This window comes from Drosophila albomicans, chromosome 3, assembly GCF_009650485.2.
Source record: "Drosophila albomicans strain 15112-1751.03 chromosome 3, ASM965048v2, whole genome shotgun sequence".
Taxonomy (NCBI): Eukaryota; Metazoa; Arthropoda; class Insecta; order Diptera; family Drosophilidae; genus Drosophila; species Drosophila albomicans.
The window spans coordinates 1,222,671-1,242,588 of NC_047629.2; the positions used below are offsets into that span (position 1 = coordinate 1,222,671).

A 19,918-nucleotide genomic window follows, 5' to 3' on the forward strand; every position below is an offset into this window, starting at 1 on the left:
TGATTTAGATAGAAATTTCAGCAATTCTTCACCTTGTAGTGTTTTATTTGACCGATACAACACAAGTGCATTCACAATTTTGCTTTCATAACTTAATAACGGTTATATTACTACATAATTTGCTAAAATATTATTACAAAATTACAGCCGCCTAGCCGTTAGGAATATGCATTGACAGAGAGTTAATGAGTGAGTCAAACATTATATATATAATATCAATGGTTAAATGATTTTTGTAATTGCTATCAATGATATTTATTACTTCTATGACTCAGTCGGTGTTCGGCATGTAGTTGTCCAGAGTACTTAAGAGATTTGTTTAAAGGAATTTGGCAATATCAACGTATATTGAGTTTATTGTTATTTCCTTAAGATAACACTAACTACTTAAACCTCAACTACAAAAGTTTTTTTATACAAAAAGTTGCTGATAAAAAAGGTTCCAATATTTATTTATGTAACTCTCAAAGTACATATATACATTTGAAATAGCGTGGAGGTTTCACTTTTTGGGATACAAAGACTTGAGCCTAAATATCATGTGATATATGCGGGTGCACTTCAAATAATTTGACTTGCAAAAGATTGTACAAAACACCCGCAGAGTAGTTGAAAGTTAACGTTAGGAAGTTATCACCAGAACTAGGTACTCACACTCATTCCCACATCGAACATGTTGCGGTTGCATTCGCGTTGCCAACCAACCGCTTGCCGGTCATCTTTGCGACGAGTGCGAACCATTTTGGTTCAGACAAGCTGAGGCAAGTCATTCAGACGCTTCGTTAATTCAGTCGATTTTTAGCCGTTGAAACAGTTGGAAGTGGGGTGCGTGTTAAACGAATCGTTGCATTTCTCTTTCACCACTTGCACACGATAAACTCTCACACACAGGTGCAGTGTTTGTTTTCTTGGTGCATGTATTTGTGTGCTCGCGTGCGGTGTGCGTTTGCATGAGAGTGTGTGTGAGGGCGCGCGAAGATACAGCAACAAAAGCTGAGGCCAAATTTAAAGCAGAAGCAGCAGTTAGTTAAGTTCCCCACACACAGTAATAATAATCACAGTCAGCTGTGCGTTTTGTTTTGTATTCTTCGACGGCAGAGAAATGTGTGAAATATAAATGCAAATTATAAATATAATAAGCATAAATTACAAATTATTAGCGTGAATATTTTCAGTTGAGCCAAACAAATAAAAGTGCGCAAACAAATTCAACGCTTGCTCCCTACAACAATAATAACAACAACATCAACAACGAAACAACAATCGCGAGTGCAGTATTTATAGTGTGTTCCGTTCTATCCGTGCTTGGGAGTATTGTTGTGCCACAAGAGTGCCTGAAGTGTCCGTTCAGGTTCTGCCATAATCCTCAGTATACGTTTTGACAGCAAAATCAAAGCACTGCGCCAACCGAAGTGCTGTGTAGCGGTCACATCACCAACAGCAGTCGGAGGAGGAGCAGCATTCGAACTTGTGGATAGAGGGGTGAGTCCAACTCCAACCAGCTGAGCATTGAACGTCAAGTGCCTCTGCCACGCGACCAGGAGCAAAGCAAACACAACAACAACAGCAACAACAACAACGATAACAGCAACCAACAAGGGAGACAGACAGTCGCAGCGAACGAAACGGTTGGAACCGCATAGAACATAAAAAGAACCTTGCTTTACTCGCGGCACCTGCTGCTGTCTGTTGCCGTTGATTTTGTTGTTGCTGTTGCTGTTGCTGCTGTTTGCTGTTGCCTGGCGCTCCACAACAAAACATTTCTTTTTGTTGCGTGTGTTCCGCGTGGCTCCGTTAACTCGAGCTGACATTTAACAACACTGCCAACGACGCGTTGTCACTGCCGTTGCCCCCTTCCCGGCCCACCCTTATAGGGCCCTAAAACCATAGCTTGGGTCTTTGCGTGCTCATGCTCTTCTTCGTCTTTTCTTTGCTTTTTGTATTTGGCCGATTGTTCTTCGTTTTGGCGTGCATTGACTTTGCCAGCACACATTGGTTTTTGTTTTTGCATGTTTGTTGTTCGTCTTTCTTCGTCGCTTTCATTTCATTTTATTTTGTTTCTTTTCATTTTATTTTGCTTGTGTTTGCTTGCAAATTACTTTTATTGGCTACGTCCTTTGCTTTGTTTTTCGCCGGCATAGAAAAATCAATAAATTTTTATTTGATTTTCATGCCTTGTCGCAGCTGTGACTTTGTTCTCCACTCCAGCCGCCTCCTCCAACCGTCCCATACTCGTTGGAAAGTGCTGCCATTTTTTTCCTTAAACCTTTTGTTTTTGCCTTTGCCACTTTGCCATGGCAGCGAGCTACCCCAACTCTCCATACAACCCTGTGTCGGCGTATATATGTTTGGTTTGTTTGTTTGGGTTTACATTGTTCGTTGGGTTTTCTACCTCTCTGAACTCTGCTTAGTTATGGCCTAGAAACGGGCCAAATTTATTAATTATCGCGGGGCAATTCATGAGAGAGCCACAGGCCGTTAGATGACACACTTTCGCAGGGGAGCGTACCAACTTGACAGATAGTATGAATATAGATATTGAGACATTTGGGAGCTCACTGCGAGTTAACTCCACTTAGATTGATACGTAAGATAGTAATTTGTTGACTCTGACTATTAAAAACCCGTTAATTAGAGTTTGTTTTATTAATTTGCATAATTAAATTTGAAACTGGAATATCGACCAGTATGTTAGATGTTCACTTCAATAAAGTTCGTTCAACGTTCTTTGAAGTTTCCATCACCATAAACTCTTGATTGATTATTTAAATGTGTTTAGATATAATTTATGTTTTTATGTTTTAAAATGCTATAGGTTTAAATAGCTATGTTTCACCTGGTAGATTAACTATCTAATTTATTATGTTGAGCTTTGAGATTTGATGTTGTGAGTTGAGTTGTGTGATATAATTCAAATTAAAGCATGATTTTTGGGCAGATAACTTTTAATGGGTTCCAATCATTTCGTTTCATTTCTTCGCATTCTTTGTTGAAGAAGAGCACTCCCAGTTTTAAAGGTCATTTAAAATATTTGAAAAGACTGCTTATTGTTCATTTCCAACCTGTATAATAGAGTGAACTTGAATATTATGCAAATGGAACTCCCCTAACTTTTGTTAAAATGCCATGTGACAAGCCTTCCTCCCTTCACTTGTATTATACCCTAAACATTTTTTTGTAAATTATTCGTTCGTCGAGTTAGCGGACTCGACTGACACCTGCTAAAACCTGTCTCGGCCATTTCATATTCGCAATGAGCCAATAAGTAAAAGTGCCGTCGCTCCGTCCAAGTTTGTTATGTCTCTTTCCTTAGCGTCTACGCGTATACATCAAAAGCTCTTTCATTCAGTTTTATTTATTTAATAAAACTCAGTATACGTTTAATTTCCATGTCCATTTGAAAACGGGTTTCTTTCTCGGCCTTAGCTAGGGGTCTCGGGACCCGGCTCTGTGCTCGACCTGACTGCCGTTTTTTCTTATGTTTTTTACGTTTTTTCGGACTGCATCATTAAGAAGCAGCAATGGCAATTAAATTTAATTATTAATGTCGGCCATGCTTGGGCCAGATCGGTGGATGGGACGGGGGTAAGAGGCATCTGCGGGGGGTCGTTCGGTGGAGCAGTGACATGAAGAAGTCGGAGGGAAGCGAGTAAAAGTTAAAGCTGTTGCCATTTATGTTAATTTCAATAAATTAATCACAAACATATTATGCCTCAGCTTACATCACATCGTCTACAGTCTACCGTCTCTCACACTCTTGATTTATGTTCTGCTCACGTTGACCTCACAATGTGGCCAGGTGTGAAAAACACGAGATGGGTCCCTTAATCTTTCATTCATTTCGCACGTCGTCACGTTCTTGACGAACAATTCTCATCAAATTTGGATATGTTTTTTACCAACTGCACACAACACAAAAAACATTAGCTTGGTCGTAGGTCAGTCCAGTATTTTGGGGCTTCTTCACGTTCCGCAAGCGACAGATTGTAATATGATCGAAGAATTTACTTACATATATGAGCACTGTAATCTCAAGGGTAGATATCAACTGTGCCATGTTCTACATGTCTACTGTAATCTAATGTCGTCCCAAAACAGTGAGCACGTTTGTGTATAACTGTAGTTAACGCTGGATAACTGATTCACTTGGAATGAAGCTGAAAGCGGAAGATGCAAATAGCCAAATGGCCAAATGGCACTGGCATTTGGATAAGGGGGCAACCGAGTAAGGGGCACGTAGTGTCCGATTGCGATGCTGTTTCAAGTTCTTTATGCTAGACTTAACCTCAACCTGTGTCTAGTTGTGAAAGAGCATTAGGTAACTTAAGTCGCGGTCTCGTGTTTCACAGTAGAATACTAAAGTATGTGAACGTAGATAATTATTTGTTTTGTTTCTTCTTATGTGAGTGGCAATCTATTATTCTTAACTATCAATTGAGTAACTGAACAAGTTTACTTCTTATTATTTTTTGTGTTATTGTGTATATTAATTATATTCCAAAACTCTTTTGGTATTTTTGTGTATTAATTATATACCAAAAATATGCTGCTCTACAAATAATCCATAATTCATAAAATATTTATTTAAGTACATAAGATATTAACCATTTAACCATTAATAATAGCTTATCTTAATGTGCTTGCCAATCCAAATGTTTGACTTTCTCAGTTGAAACTCAGAGTGAGATGAATCTTAGCCGCAACAACTGTCTGTCTAATTGTGGTATATTTTTTTATGCCATTTCAGCATTTAAAAGGCCCCAAATGATGGCAATTAATACTTAAATGCTTGGCTCTTAGCCATATATTATATTTGTTGGCTGCATTTTAATTACAACGTTCGCCAACTAAAGTGAGTCGAACAAAATTCTGCGTGGCAGACTATTAAAAATGTGTGTGTTGACGAACGACTGAAAATTAAGAGAAGAAGACCATCAAATGGAGCTATCCACAGACAAAATGCATTTCTAGGCAATGTAGCCAATGAGCCAAGTGGATGTTAGCCAACGGCTGCAGCTAATTGCCGAGGCGTATGAGTTGATGTGAGGGGGGGAGTATGAGGCACGCAGTCGCAGAAGAATCTACAACTTCAATGACAAGACAAATGTTGGCACAACCTGTAGATACAAGTAAACAGCAACAACACGACTGCAACAGCAGCAACAACAATTGGAGGCATGCAGCGCAAGCTCAAGTTGTTGTTCTTGGCGGCAGGCATAAAAATTTGTAGCCCAAACCAATTCGAAAGCAATTTCTGCTTAGAGCCTTTGCAGCGGGTGGGCAGAACAGACATTTGCATAACTAGGAGCCTGCGGCAGATACACATCCACATTTGCAATTATGTATATGTGGTGTATGTGAGTGTGTGTGTGTGATGCATGTACTACATACACATTGGCAGTGTAAACGTTTAAGATACATATGTCCATGTATGTATATTGTAGTATGTACTGGTCTGTAGTATTTAGGAGAGTTGCTGCTGGCTTAGAAGTCTGTGAAGACGAGTTCATTGAATTCTTTGCTGCTTTATTCGCCAAACTCGTAAATTTTCAACCAAATACACATAAAATTCAAACCAAACTGGTTCCTGCAGCCCCAGCACAAACAACATCAAGAACAACAAGACCAACAACAACAATAACAACAACAACAACAACAACAAGAACATCAACAACAACAACAGCATTAACAGCGATTTATACAAGACCACAGCCATATAGTCTTTGGGTCTCTGTGTTTTTGGTTTTTTTGTTTCTGTTTTCATTTTTTTTGGTTTTGTATTTTTATTTTTTGGGCCCTGCATTGCATGGAATGCGGCAGTCATCATCATCACAAACACAAACTCGAACTCCAACTTCAACTCCAACTCCAACTCGAGCTCAAGCTCAACTGAAACTCTTACTGAAACTCTTACTGAAACTGAAATTGAAACTCATCTTTGCCTTTTGGCTTTTGTTGGTAGTTACAAAAAGCCGGCCAAGAGGAGTCGTCATGGAGATGGTTTTGCTTTGCAAGTGCATAATATCATCTGCTTTGGCGTTTCACTTTGGTCTCTTCTCTCTGCGATTCGTTGCGGCTACTTCGATTAAGTAGCTGTCAGCATTTGTATCTTGTATCTGCATTTGTCACATGCAGACTCTCTGTGTCTCTGTGTCTGTCAGACTGCATCACGTTACTTTGGGTGCAGTTTGGTGAAAGCGCATCGCATTGAGATAACAGCTTTTGCTCATAAAGTTGCCTCTTCACATCTTTCACGACAAATTCGAACCAACGACGACCCACTTCAACATCCAGTTTTCAATTTAAGAACCAGCTGCCTTATCAGATCGCATCCAATGCCTGCTTGTGTTTTGTCTCTCTCATTGTGTCCAAGCAACACAACACGGCATCCAAGTAGCTCAAATATTTGGACAGTTACAAGCTACTAATTGGGCCCCATCATCGCCAGGCTTGAGCTCAGCTCCTCCTAATCACTGTGGGTCCAAAACAAATATGGAAATCTATCACACAAGCACACCAACACACACGCACATAGCAGCTACTAAAACCAAAGCCAGACATTGAGACGAAATGAGATGAGACGTTGAGCCAGACAATGGCAAAAAAAAGACAAAAAAGAGAAAAATATTAAACAAAAGATACGTATCTGAATCTGTGTCTGCAGCTGAGCCACTGGCCCGAAATGGAAAAAGACAACTCAATTGAGGCAAGGCAAGGGATCATCGATGCTCACGCTTTACTTCTTTTTTTTGTGTGAGTGTTGATTCTCTTCTCTTTTTTATCGCGTTACCTGTCAAACACAAGATAGATACTTGGCATGATGTTTGAGCAGCCTAGACATCAATCAAAAATTTCAGTTTCTATGACTTAAGCGATGAGTTCGGATTTGTTATGCGAGGGTTTTGTTTGGATTCACGGCGCTGGCGGAAATGAAGTTGAGCTTTTGACTGCTCAGCGTTAACTGTAATTACGCTCGCAGATATACGGATATAGATACACAGATACATTTTGTATCTCATGACGCACAAACTCGTTGTGTGCACGCCCAATGCTGGTCAACAAGCAACATATCAGCTGCAAATAGCCACAAACAACCACATAATGACCTTGTAACTCAACTGTCAACTGTCAACACACGCAACAATAACAACACGCAACAACAAAGACAACAATAAACAGCAAATCAATAGCTAGCCGCAATTTATACTGCTCGTAACAGCCATAAATTGGAGCGCCTGGCACATGTCAGCCAGCCCACGAGAATGTTGGCCAAAAAGGCAAAGAGTGATCGGTTAGTTCGAAGGATCACCAGGAGAACTACGAACAGAAATTTAATAACATTTGATTAAACACGTTGCCTAGTAATAGATTTAATATAAAAAGTAGAGTCTCAAGTTTTGGTATAGACAATATCTATTTTTTCTTACTATCGAAAATGTCTGATAAAAAACTTAAAAGTTTTCAGTATATCTTGTTCTCTGTGGTTTATTTTAAATGCAATGCTATACCACATGTGTATAACTTTTGGTATGTTTTTGTATTTTTCCGGAATATTAATTTTATATATTTTATCGATAAAACCGTCTTCTAACTATATTGTTTTTATTAAAAATGGGAACCGGGTATCGAGCATATTTGACTGTAGCTTTCTTTATGGTTTTTTTTTTTTAATTTTGGAATAAATAATAACTAAGAAAATGGACAAGCTTAAAACATTAGAAGGAATATTTGTACATATTCATGTGAAATTTACTTACTACATAAATTCTTTTTACACTTTTCATATCAACTTCTATGAGTGATTATAGTTAGAGGCACACTAAAGATACAACTTCCTTTAACAAGCCTTATATCTTAACACAGTTAATTAGAATTTATGTTTAACATGCAACCACAACGTGTTCTCTATTGTCGCATTGCATGGATTTCACTTGGTCATTCATTGTTGGTAGATAGCCATCGGGGAAAATGTGTAAAGTGTGTGCTGCGCCTTTTCTGGTCATTTTTGAGTGGCAGCTTGGTCCGCGTATTTATATAAATAAGAAGAGGAAGACGCAGGAGAATAAAAAATGCTTATCTTGCTGAATACTTTGTAGTTGTTGTTGTAGTACTCTTGTATTGTTTACGCGAGAAGGGGCCATAAAATATAAGCAACTCGGCAAATACAAATAGTTGAAGCGATATCTGACGGATACACACGCAGCTAGGCGAGAAGCGACTTCCTCCTATGCGACTGCTGCTGTGTTTTCTGTTTGCGATGTTTCATGTTTCTGTTTTCCTTTTAGCACACAATAGCCAGTGACTGAATAAGAAGAATTTTAACAAGTAATGAATTACGTGAGGGGCCAGCGTGCCCAGTTGAAGAACTTAGGAGATTTTTTGCCAAAAATATACGCGCTCGAGATATAGAATATCCAGAGAGAGACAGAGAGAGAGAGAGAGAGAGTCTAAGTACGAGTCCGACCATATCAAAGACAGCCAAAAAAGTTTTTAGCATTGTTCTCGAATTTGTTGTTATCAGCCTCGGAAGATGAGATGAAGGGAAGAAGAAAGCAAAATTCTAAAGCACAAGCACAAGTTTCGACAATGGGACGCATTGCCCTCTTCTTTGGTTGTTTGTTGTTCATTGTTCGCTGCTCGTTCTTGGTTTGTTACTCAGAGTTGAGAGCATTGTGTGAACTTTGTTATGTGAAATGTACTCGGATTCGGATTTGTGCGTGCGAATGCTCGGAAGAGCACATCTTAAAGATACATTTGTTAGTCCGCAACATTCTGCAACAATTTATTTTTAGTTTTTAATCGTTTTTTAACTTGTTTTTCTCATTATTTTCAATTAGTTCCCTCGCCCGCAGTTAAAAATGGCAGTTGCCAGTTGCCGCAGTAAAATTATGAAAACTCTAGACAACTCTAATGACGCGGACTAACCTTCAGTCGCAAATCATCGTTGTCAGAAAAAAGCACACGATAAATACAACAGACCCATAGACAGACAGACACCAACATCTAACTAGTAAAACTAACAACAACAAAAATAACAACAAGAACAACTACAATGGCAAAGCAGAAGATTTAATAAGGCAAAAGGCTAGTAAATAAACCTGTTGCAATGTTTTTGGCTCTGTGCTCACTTGACTAGTTTTTATTTATTATATGTAATGTGGCTACAACAGTGGCCATAACTATGAATATATCTATGTTGCCGGCAAGGCACCAGCAATGAATGGTTATTAAACCGTAACCACAGTGCCAACATTTCCAACTGTGCCACGGGAAATGCCAATGCAAATGGTCATAGTTGACTGCAGAGCGGTGACATTTTGCTACAGACTTCTGAAAAAGGCAATATCGAAGATGCATATAAACATGAAGCAAACTTCAAAGAACAAACCTCAGACGTACGATTTGTTGCTTTTAAATTCATTTTAGTTTAGTTCAATGAACTAAGATTGATCGAAGAAATCAAAGCTCTACTTTATAGTTCACGTAATCTCGCTAAATCGAATGTAAATGACAAGTTCCAGTTGTATGTGTGGCAACATCATGACATATTCATTATACCCTCAATGTGAGGAGGCATCTCCGTAAGAAATAAGAAAACATCATCGAACACTAAATATACAAACACACACATAGAGAGTACTATGAGAGCGCTTTTGGCCTTCGAGCATTAAACTTATGCCTCATCACCCCGGGCGCTTTTTGTACAATTGTGGCAAATGTTGCATCATCATTAACAGCGACGCACACAGATGGAGATGGCGATGGAGATGGAGGTACACATAGATGGACGCACACATAATGAAACATTGTGTTGATGTCGAGTTGGAGTCGTTCAATAGAAACGCATCTGAGAGATGGCTTTGGCACTTTCGATGCCTGCAGTTGGCAGTTTGAAAGCGAATTCAATGCAAATTCATCAACATTTGCCACACAGCCACAGACGAAGACTCACCTTTGGATGCCTTGGCATTTTTCATCCTCGCTTTTTTCTATACATATACTTTGTACTCAAATGTTAATGGTTAATTTCTCAGATTCGTTCCTTTAACTGAGAGTACAAAAGTGTAAGCCATGCCCTGCACCTAGGTGCAGTGCTCGGGGCAATGAGTCAGCTATCCAAAAATGTCAGCAGCTCAAGTAACTTCGTCTTCCAAGTGTAGGCAGTTGTGGTTGTACTGTTGCTGTTGTTGTTGTTGTTGCTCTTTGCTGTTGATGCCTGCAATTTATCACATGTTGCTGCAACGGCAGCCACAACTACACAGCCGCAGCAATGGCAACATAAAAATTTGTAAAATGCATTCAGGTGCCGCCAAATATTTAAGGCATGCCACAAACTTTGCTCGCGCGCTCTTGTCGTTGGTTCCGTTGCAACTGTCTTTACTTTCAGTAAGTCATTAAGTTGCTGTTAGGTAACCAGCCAGGCAGTCAGACAGTCAGTTGAAGCAACACAGTCCTACAGCCCTACAGCTGCAGCAGCAACTGAAACTGCAGCTGGAGATGTTGAAGTCAGTCAGTTGATTGAGCCGTAATTAGGCGTCGTAATGAGTTGAGATTCGCTTCAGAGTTGAGTTAACTCTCCTAGCAAGTGAAACTGCCAAGTTGATCAGAAGATTAGAAGAGGCACCGTGGCTAACTTGGCCAACACTTGCTTAACTTCACTGCCTATGTGGGTCGTCAAGAAAGTTAACACCCTGAAAATTGTAACAGAAAGCGCGAAATACATAAAAAAAAAACAAAACTGTCTATAAAAAAAATGCTAAAAAACGAAAACGAGCTACCAAATCAGAACGCAACGTGCGCAGCCAATTGACATGGAAATGGGCGGATGAAATTCTTGGCACGTTAAAAATTAACCAAAAAAAAACTTAGCTGAGGCAACTGAAATGACAGGCACAACAACATCAACAACAATAAAGCGACGACAAGAATAATAACAACAACAACTCTGACTGGGCTCGGCCCAAAAGGTTGACCAAGAAACGAGGTGGAGCGCGTCGAAAGAGTCGCAGGTGAACAACCGTCTGATGGCCTTTTAAAGATTTTTACAGCTATTTATTTACTCAAGCCCATAGTCCGTTCTGCCTCTCGTTCTTTCTCGCACTCGCACTCGCACTCTCTCTCTTTCTCTTTCTCTTTCTGTCTGTGAGTCAGTTGGCTGTCTCTTTCGTTTGTTTGCTCTTCGCTTGTTACCGACACCTGCTTTGCTTTCCAGGCGGCCGCTGACGAGTACTCTAATTATATTTGAGCAATTTTTGTTTATAAACAAAAACGAACAACAAAAACAAAATGAAGAAGAAGCGTTTGACAAATTGCTGCATGAAGGACTAAATGCAAATGGCTAAATTTGTGAGCATGAAAAAAAGGATGAAAGCAAAGCAAGAAGCTTCAAAAAGACTTCCTTAGTTCACTGCGATAAGTGAAGAGGATACAATTAGCATCCTTAATGCAAGTGTAAAAATAAAAAGGGCCAAGGACCAATTGCTCTTTTAATTTGTATTCCGAATTCCTAAGACATTCCTTTCGCTTAACTGTTGCGAACTTCGTCGCCATGGGAAAAGCGAAAGATTTTTCCAAAGGTTAATTTCTTCCTTACATAACCAAGGATACCAGATAATGTCCCTTAACTTTTTGTGAACGTTTTTCCATCATAATCAAGCATTTTGAGAGAGGGACGGAGGAAAAAGAAATGTTTGCGAAACTTTTGCACAAAAATAAATCTCTGACTTTTGGCAATTTAACGGCTTATGCAATGCCAATGTCTTCATCAATGAATGAATGAGTTTCGTGTGATTTTTACAAATGTTTGCCATTAGACAACAACATCATCATTATCATTATCATCGTCATGATCATCAACTTCTCGAATATTAGCTGTAACTTTCACTATCTAGCCTCAGGTCGCTTGGGACTTTTGCCATTTTTTTAGTGCTTCTTATTGTGAAATATTATGCAAAGAGACATAAAACGAATTGTAACGGTACAGGCATATATACATATATATGTGTATGTATATGAATGATGGTTGATATCATCAATGAATAAAAAACAAAAACTGTTTACATATTTGTATTTGTTGCGCTCAAAGCGTTTACAATGCTCCACATTTATATTTTATTTATATTTTCTCATTATTATTTTTTATATTTTGTTATCTGCAGCGGAAATTCATTTGTTCATACTGTATGTATGTGTAGATAGATGTATGTAGATACATGCGCATATGTGTAGATACATGTGTCTGTACATATGTAGAAATTATATTCGTTTATTTTGCCCATCAGCTTGGAGTTTCATTTGTTTGATTTTGATTTTGTTAGCACGCTAAATGTCACGCATCGCCATAAAAAGCAAAAATATTTAAATTGGAACTTCTCAACTAGAAGATACGCTGTAGATGTTAAACTTAGAGTACTTTCGTATTCAACTTAAAACAAGTAAGAAATTTTCAGCCGATTGTGATTGACTGTGAGACACTCGCTACCTATTTTCAATAAAACCATATTATACAAATAAACCAAAAATACCGAAGACTATATTTGGTATATCGATATACTATTACATATACAGCAGACAGTTTTTAGAGAATCAAAGAGTATATGATACTTTCTTTTCTTGAAAAGTCGTTTATACCCGGTTCATTCACAGATTGAAAGTACAGGGTATTTACAAAACTGAGATGTAATATCATGTCGCATCAGCAGAGGGAGCTCTATTTATAGCACTCAAAAGGGCAAATATTTGTTAACAAAATATATAAATAATAATGCAAAAATGTCAACAAGCTGCAGCACAAGCTGCGCACAAAACCATCCGCGGGCAAGACAAACGAAAATGTATTTAATAAATAAACTCGTTCACATTTTTATACAACTGCGTTCAATATTGAACAGCAATTTGTTGATTATTCATGTATGTGGTTTTAATATACATATTTACTTAAATATTTGTATGAATTAATGATGTTGATAGTTTGCTGGCTTGTGGTTATTTAGATGTTACGTGGCAAAAAGTTAGTCACATTTAATATGTACTGAATAATTCAGCACTCATATCTTTCGTTATCTGCTGAGAGTTTCAATTTAATAAATATTTTTAACTTTTCTGTGAAAAACAGAAAATTCTCGTTAAATGTTGATAGCATAATCTATGGCAACGTCTAATAAAAACGATTAAATTTCACAGCAAACTAAACTAAATCGAGTTATCTTCCTGTGCATATTCTCTCATAACGAGATACGCACAAAAACCAGACAAGCAAAATAAATTGGCAATATTCAGGCTAAAATGGGATTTCATTTCTGGTTGCATATAATGGTGATGGTAAAGTTATCTATGAGCTCATTGCGACTTTTGTTTCAATAAAACTCATTTTACTTTATCGATTGTTTTTGGTCATTTTAATGCATTTGAATAGACTGCATTAAAACTGAGTCGCAGACTCTTTGCTGCCTTTAAACAAAATATCTATCTAACAGATACATATTCAACACACACACATGAGTGCATGCATGGATATGCATATACAGATACGCATTCTTGAGATACGAGTTTGAAACTGACTTTGGAACGAGTGAGTGGGTAGTGCTGCATACTTCTGACTTTCTGACTTTCCGAGAGTGGTTCATATGTGACAACCATGAGAATGGAATGGGAGGAAGTACAGAGAGAACTTGAAAAACTGGAGATAGGCTGTTGAGGTCGCGGCATGGCGTCTACTAGGAACTCGAGACTGGCAACTCTTACAATGGCAGTTAATTAGTAAATGCATGCTAATTTCAAGTTGTAACAAATATAATTACAACGTGAGTTGTTCGTATCGCACGTATCACTTCATGCAATTAGTTGCAACATGCTGTAATAGTGATAAAGCAGCATAATTCATAATGAAGTTGTTTTGTTGTACCTCAGTACGAGTCCTCGCACAATGCAACGATGCCTCGTTTATCACAATGTTTGGGGCTGGGAGGATGGCAGAAGCCGAGAGACCCGGACCAGCCCCCATTTGGGGTCTGTATAATTACTGGTTTTATGCAGCGCCTTGAGACGACGTTGTCTGGACTCTGGAGAGTTAACAACTGCAGTCCTGCAATTGATTTGAGTTATTGATTGTAACGTCTTTTTGCAGATCGAAAGAGAGAAAGAGAGCGAGGAGGGGGAGATTAATTTTTGTGTCGAGTCAGGCTTTTGTATGATTTGAAAAATTAGTACAAGCTGCATTGAACTGAGCTGAAAACTGCAAATGATCATAAATCAAACAGTTTGCTGATTGCATTCGAAGTGCGCACAAATTGCATGATTTGCAATTTCTGTTGCATTCCCCGGATGCTGACACGACTGCAACGACTACTTTAGAGACCTTATGCCTGTCCTAGTGTCCCGTGTCCACTGTTCAGTACTCAGTGTTCAGTGTTCAGACCTTCCTCAGAGTCGACTCATTCCCTCCGATGACTGGGCTGGCAAAGACCTCACGTTGTACTTGTGCAAATAATTCGCATTTTTGCTGCAAGTTGTAAGTTGCAAGCAACTTAAATAAAATTATTGCTTGGCATTTTTATTTGCTTTTTATTGTTGCCATTTTCCGCCCATTGTCCTGTCTGACAATATGTTCTTTTCTTCTTCCATCGTTATTGTTTTGTAATTAAATATTTCGGCAGCAGCAACAAACACAGTAACAAATGCAAAGATACATTCCCAAAAATCGCACAAAAAGCACGTAATGCACAATCCGATAATGTTTCTCAATCTCCATTTCCTACGAGTGTTGTCTCAATGCAAGACAAATTGCCGCAGTTAATCTTCGGCCATAAAATGCACAACAAGCAGTGTGCAAAATCGATAGATTCTTTGCCAAATATATTCGAAAGTAATATACAGAAATGTGATATAGCTCAGCATGAGGTGTTGTGTTTATTTCATTCATTCTTCAATTTGATTTTCCCTTAAGCATCTTGTGATGCCTAAAAGCTTTTAGCTTGAATTAAACGTGTTTTAATCCCACAGTTCATTTAATGGAAAAGCTCTGCGTCTCAAGTGCCAGGCTGCTTATCCAATCCAGACAGTCGTTAAATCCTAGTCCACATTTCATGGCGCTAGCTAAATTCAATAAACATAAAGCTCGCACAAATTACACGCTTGTATGGGCCAAGTTATATTCAAATCGATGACGACTATGAAGACGGAGTCAGAGAGAGAGAGAGAGAGATAGATAGATAGAGATAAAGAGACGATCGTCATAGCACACTGGTTGACCGACTATGTAAATTTTTATTAATATTCAAAAGAAACGATTGCGTGTTCAATAACAACAACAACAACAACAACAACATCGGAGAGAACTATAAATATGCATATGACCTTCGTTGCGGATGATGGACATCCGAACAGAGAAACATTCAGGGAGATTGTTACCGTGTCGAATGTGTTGGCCAATCAGTTTGCAAAAGGGCATAAATTGGATTTACAATCAGCAATTGCAGCAATTAATTGCGCTTAATCAAGACGTTCAACCAGAAACCGCATGGCCAGAAGAAGAAGTGCCAGAGAAAAAGGGAATCAAAACAGAAAGTCATTTTATGCCGACTGTTCGAATTGAATCGAAGCAAATTTTAATGGGCTTCGTGCGAGAGCATAAAACAGAATGAAACCTCGCCTCTGGTCATAGCAAAAAGCAAAAAATATTATCCAAACAATAACCTAAGGGCACTTTGTTTATGTATATTTAAGAGTGTTTATAGCAAGCAACATTTTGCGATCATTAGCAAATAATTTATGCCATTTACAGCAAATCGAACATGAACATTCTGAGTTGATGAGAATTTTAAATACACTACAAGATAAGATAAACATTTTTGAACTTTTGATGCCATAAATATATAATGAGTAAAAACAAAAATATATTATGAGTAAACCAAAAGTAATAATGAAACTTTTAAAACTGCAGCAATGCGAGAAAATTCACAACTAAATGATACTGTGAGAGCTGAGATGCATAAATATATTCGTGCAATTGCAATTACCAAATGCACATAGATGAATAGTTATATTACGTTGTTGAAATACATGTTTAGTTTCATCAAATTAATAACTGAATACCAAAAATGTGAAATATGTGAAATTTAATCTGCATGTTGAAACAATTCAGATTTTGTAGAGTATACTGTCAAAAGCAAAAACAGAGCACAAACACAAACCGAATAAGAACCCTTTTGGCGGATCGCTCTTATAAGCGGCTTTTGCTTTAGCTTATTGGTCGAACATTTATTTAATGAACTGTTAACTCGCAAATCATTCAACATTGTTATTGTTGTTGTTGTCACTGTTGGTGGGCGCCGCAAAGCGTGCGAAATTTGTTGTCAAGTTTTTAAGCCTCTTAAATAGATCTGAGTGTTTGGCACAGAAGCAGCAAAGCTTCTGTTTTCGGCCCAATGGCGCATACACAAATTCACACACACACACATACACACACAGATACATATACATATGTACATACACATTCACTTCATCAATACATTAGAAATGAAATAATTTATTGCCTTAGTCCTGGCAACAGAAATGTACAGGCATCATTAATTAGTTTTCCTTTGTAGCACATGGTGCTCGAAATCGAATTAATTAATTAGTTTGATTAGCAATGCTTGGGCACATTTATTAATTATATTATTCGTATTTTGGAAGTCATTTGCAGGCCTCTATTGTTTTCAATCAAGCTACCCAAGGCGCTTCTAATTAGTTATTAAAAAAGTGCTCTTGACTGACTTGTTCACCACGCATGCGATAATCAACGTGCTCAACGACACCCACACAACACATACACACACAGTCAATACACAACACACATGACATAGAATTCCCAATGGTCATTTCAAGTTGATATCGTCATGCGATTTTCTTTTCCGGTCTCTTGGCACCAGCAATGTTATTTATTTTTGTAATTGTTGTTCGTAGCGTTTTGTCATTTCACATTAAAATCAGTTAGTTTGTAAATGGCAAGTTCGTGTCAACGTAAACAACAAATTCTTAGATATTCTTAAAATGAATTGACTTTGCGATAAGTGTAAATAACATACTTAATTCTAGTCTTCTTAATTAAAAAAAAGGTTTTTAATATCTTAAATGCTTATTACTAAGTATTGTTCAAAGTTACAAGAATTGAAGTATTTGCTATTTATTCGATCAACAGTTTTATTTACTAAGAGATATTCTTAGGAAAATTGCGTTAGCGATAAGTTGAAATACTTTAATCTAACCTTCTGCCAAAATGAAAAACGAAAGTTTATTAATAACTAGAAAACTTTTTATTTAGCGGGGATTATGTATGCACTAAATATAATATAGAATATTTACTGTATACCAATAGGAAATCTACATACTTATGAGACAAGCAAAAGAAGGAATTTTTGATTATTTTTTGGAATATTTTGACTTCGCACTTCATACAGCACACTCGACTCGCTTGTCTCTCAATTGTGTCAAATTTATTTTTATAATAGATAAAAGCATATTTTGCTTATATGGATTAATTGATGATCACTTTAGTTTTCTTTTTGGTCATGTGGTTTTTTGCTCGACGGTTAAATAAACAATCTAAATCATTTGAATATTTGTTAATCATTAAAAAAAAATAGAATAATAATTATGGTAAATTCATTAGAGTTGCCAAAACATTGTATATTGTGGTCAGTAGAAAGGAAAAGTGGAAATAAATAAAGTTATGCAAATGTCGTTAAATGCATTTGTTGTTTTCGCAGGCGATACACAATTAATGTTGTTTAATTATGCTATAGGCCTGTTGTTGGAAACAGGAAGTCATAATGCGTTTCTTTGTCATATCCATATGCTGTCAGAGTCATAAATTGTCGCTAGCAGCGAATGTGCGACCGTACAGTTAATTAAGTAGAAACACTATTATCAAGCAGCTATTATCAGTCGATAATAAGTGCTTATCTGCTTTTACCTATATAAAAGAGCTGCACAGTTGGTAATTTATATTTCATTCGCTTCTCGTTGCAGTGCGATAAGAACTCCTGGAAATAACGTTCAAGCTACATGTACAAAAAATAAATAAATAATTGATAAGGTCGCCGCATTGAGGTAAGTACCCGAATAGCAAGCAAAAATATGAAAAGAAGTAGAAAGATGAAAATAGGAAAACCGCGAAGTCAACCATTTTTGGTGTGCAACCATTTTCCCAATGTCAATTTGTAGTGGGAATTTATGATATCCATTGTTGGCCACAAAACAAGATCATTGTTTGCCCCGGGCTGTGGCCAAAACTAATAAGCGCCAAGTATGGTGCTGCAATTTAGTTGTGTGCGCTGTTAACTGGCTAACTGAAGCGGCTTGTGGCAGTGGCAGTGGCAGCTCCAATTGCAACTTTGGTTGCTGCCTCCTAAGATGCTTACAAAGCCAAAGCCAATGCAGTCTTAGTGTTTCTGTGGCATTCATTGTCTTCGTTTCGGTCTCGTTCCATCATTTCGTTCAGGTTCTGCTTCTGCTTCTGCTTCTCTTTGTCGTCGTTATTGTGCCAAATGGCCATAAAAGGTTAATTGGGTCCTTAGTAACTTGGCTGCAACAAATAATGCAGGCATTCCACACGTACCTCTGCAGCTTGCCACAGCGACAAGAAGCGACATAGAAAAATCTTAATTAGTTAATTAAAACAACAAACAAAGCCCAGTCCAGAGATACTACAACTAGTTCACTTGGGCTACTGCATAATTCATGCGACCGACTATAATGACAACCAGACGGAGGACACTTCACCAAAGCCAGAGCCGAACCTAAAGCTAAACACAAAACCAATGCCAAGTACAAGTTACCAGTTTTCCAGTTGTTGTTGGTGCTGCTGCTGCTGCTTCACGATAGAGACACGTTGTCTGCTCTTTTGGCCGACCAACTACTAGTACATACCCCTCTCTCTCCCCCTCTGTTCCTGGGTAGTTGTGCGTGTGTGCGACTCAAATCCCCTGAGGTGACATTAAACTATGAAAGGCATTTAGTTCAGCGATTTATATAGGCGACTTTTTGACAGTTTTATGTCTTTGGCTGCTACAAGGTGCCGATTGAGGATAACGAGCTGAAGACCAACTGCCTGAAATCTTTATGCCTCATTAAATAGCCAGGCAATGTTTATATTTCACTAGCAAAAGGACCTCGTTATCTTCGAACCCTGCAGCCAATCAATTCAATTGGCTGGAAGCGATTTATGCCATGGATATATCTTTTGCAATTGCAGCAGCTAACTGCAGTTTTTAAATGCAAGTCAAAGCTTGCTGCGAAAAGGAATCTGAGATAATCAATTGTAAGACTTCAATTACTTTTTTCTTACTTTTATGCCCTCCTCCCCGGGTCTGTATCGGCAGATCAATCGAGTCGGAGCAAACACAATGGCCTTTAATCAATTCCCAGTTGAAGTTCAAGCGCTGACTTAATTATTCAAAGTCTCTCTGGCAACAATAAGTTTGACCTTTTTCACCCTAGAGATTCAAACAAATTGTTAACCCTCTACCAGAGGGAAACAAAGCCATTTGCCGTGTGGCATGTGGCATGTGCCTTGTCTGTGTTCCAACTGTGTTATGACCGCAAACATGGAGCTGACCCCCAAATGTGTTGATACGTTGAATAAATACATATATGTACACTTAGTATGTATTCTGGGCTGATCGGGTCTAAGCCTAATCTCTTGGTCAACCAAAAAAGAAAAAAAAATGGGTAAAAGTTGGGTAACACAAAATGTTTTGTAGCTGGTCATAAAAAGTGACCAACTGCCATTAGGGCACAAAAATGAAACCATTTTTGTCATTTGACAGGCAATTTTCGAGCGTTACGTTTTCGATTTTGCTCCCCTCACTTGTCTCCCTGACTCTGTCTCATTCCCCACAATTTGTGGTCCTCTCACATGGGATAGTTATGAGGGTAG

At 38.1% G+C, this 19,918-nt stretch overlaps 1 protein-coding gene across 3 annotated transcripts in view; it reads left to right on the forward strand.

Annotated features, from left to right (window-relative positions):
• The first annotated feature begins 794 nt into the window (after positions 1 to 794).
• LOC117572410 (putative polypeptide N-acetylgalactosaminyltransferase 9) overlaps positions 795 to 19,918 on the forward strand; it is a 63,481-nt gene continuing 44,357 nt past the window's right edge. For 2 of the 3 annotated variants that reach the window (XM_034255192.2, XM_034255194.2), the window contains exons 1-2: positions 795 to 1,482; positions 18,010 to 18,090. The gene's annotated coding sequence lies outside the window, so the exon portion shown is untranslated. The remainder of the gene's footprint in view (positions 1,483 to 18,009; positions 18,091 to 19,918) is intronic. The other variant, XM_034255193.2, reaches the window with a different exon arrangement.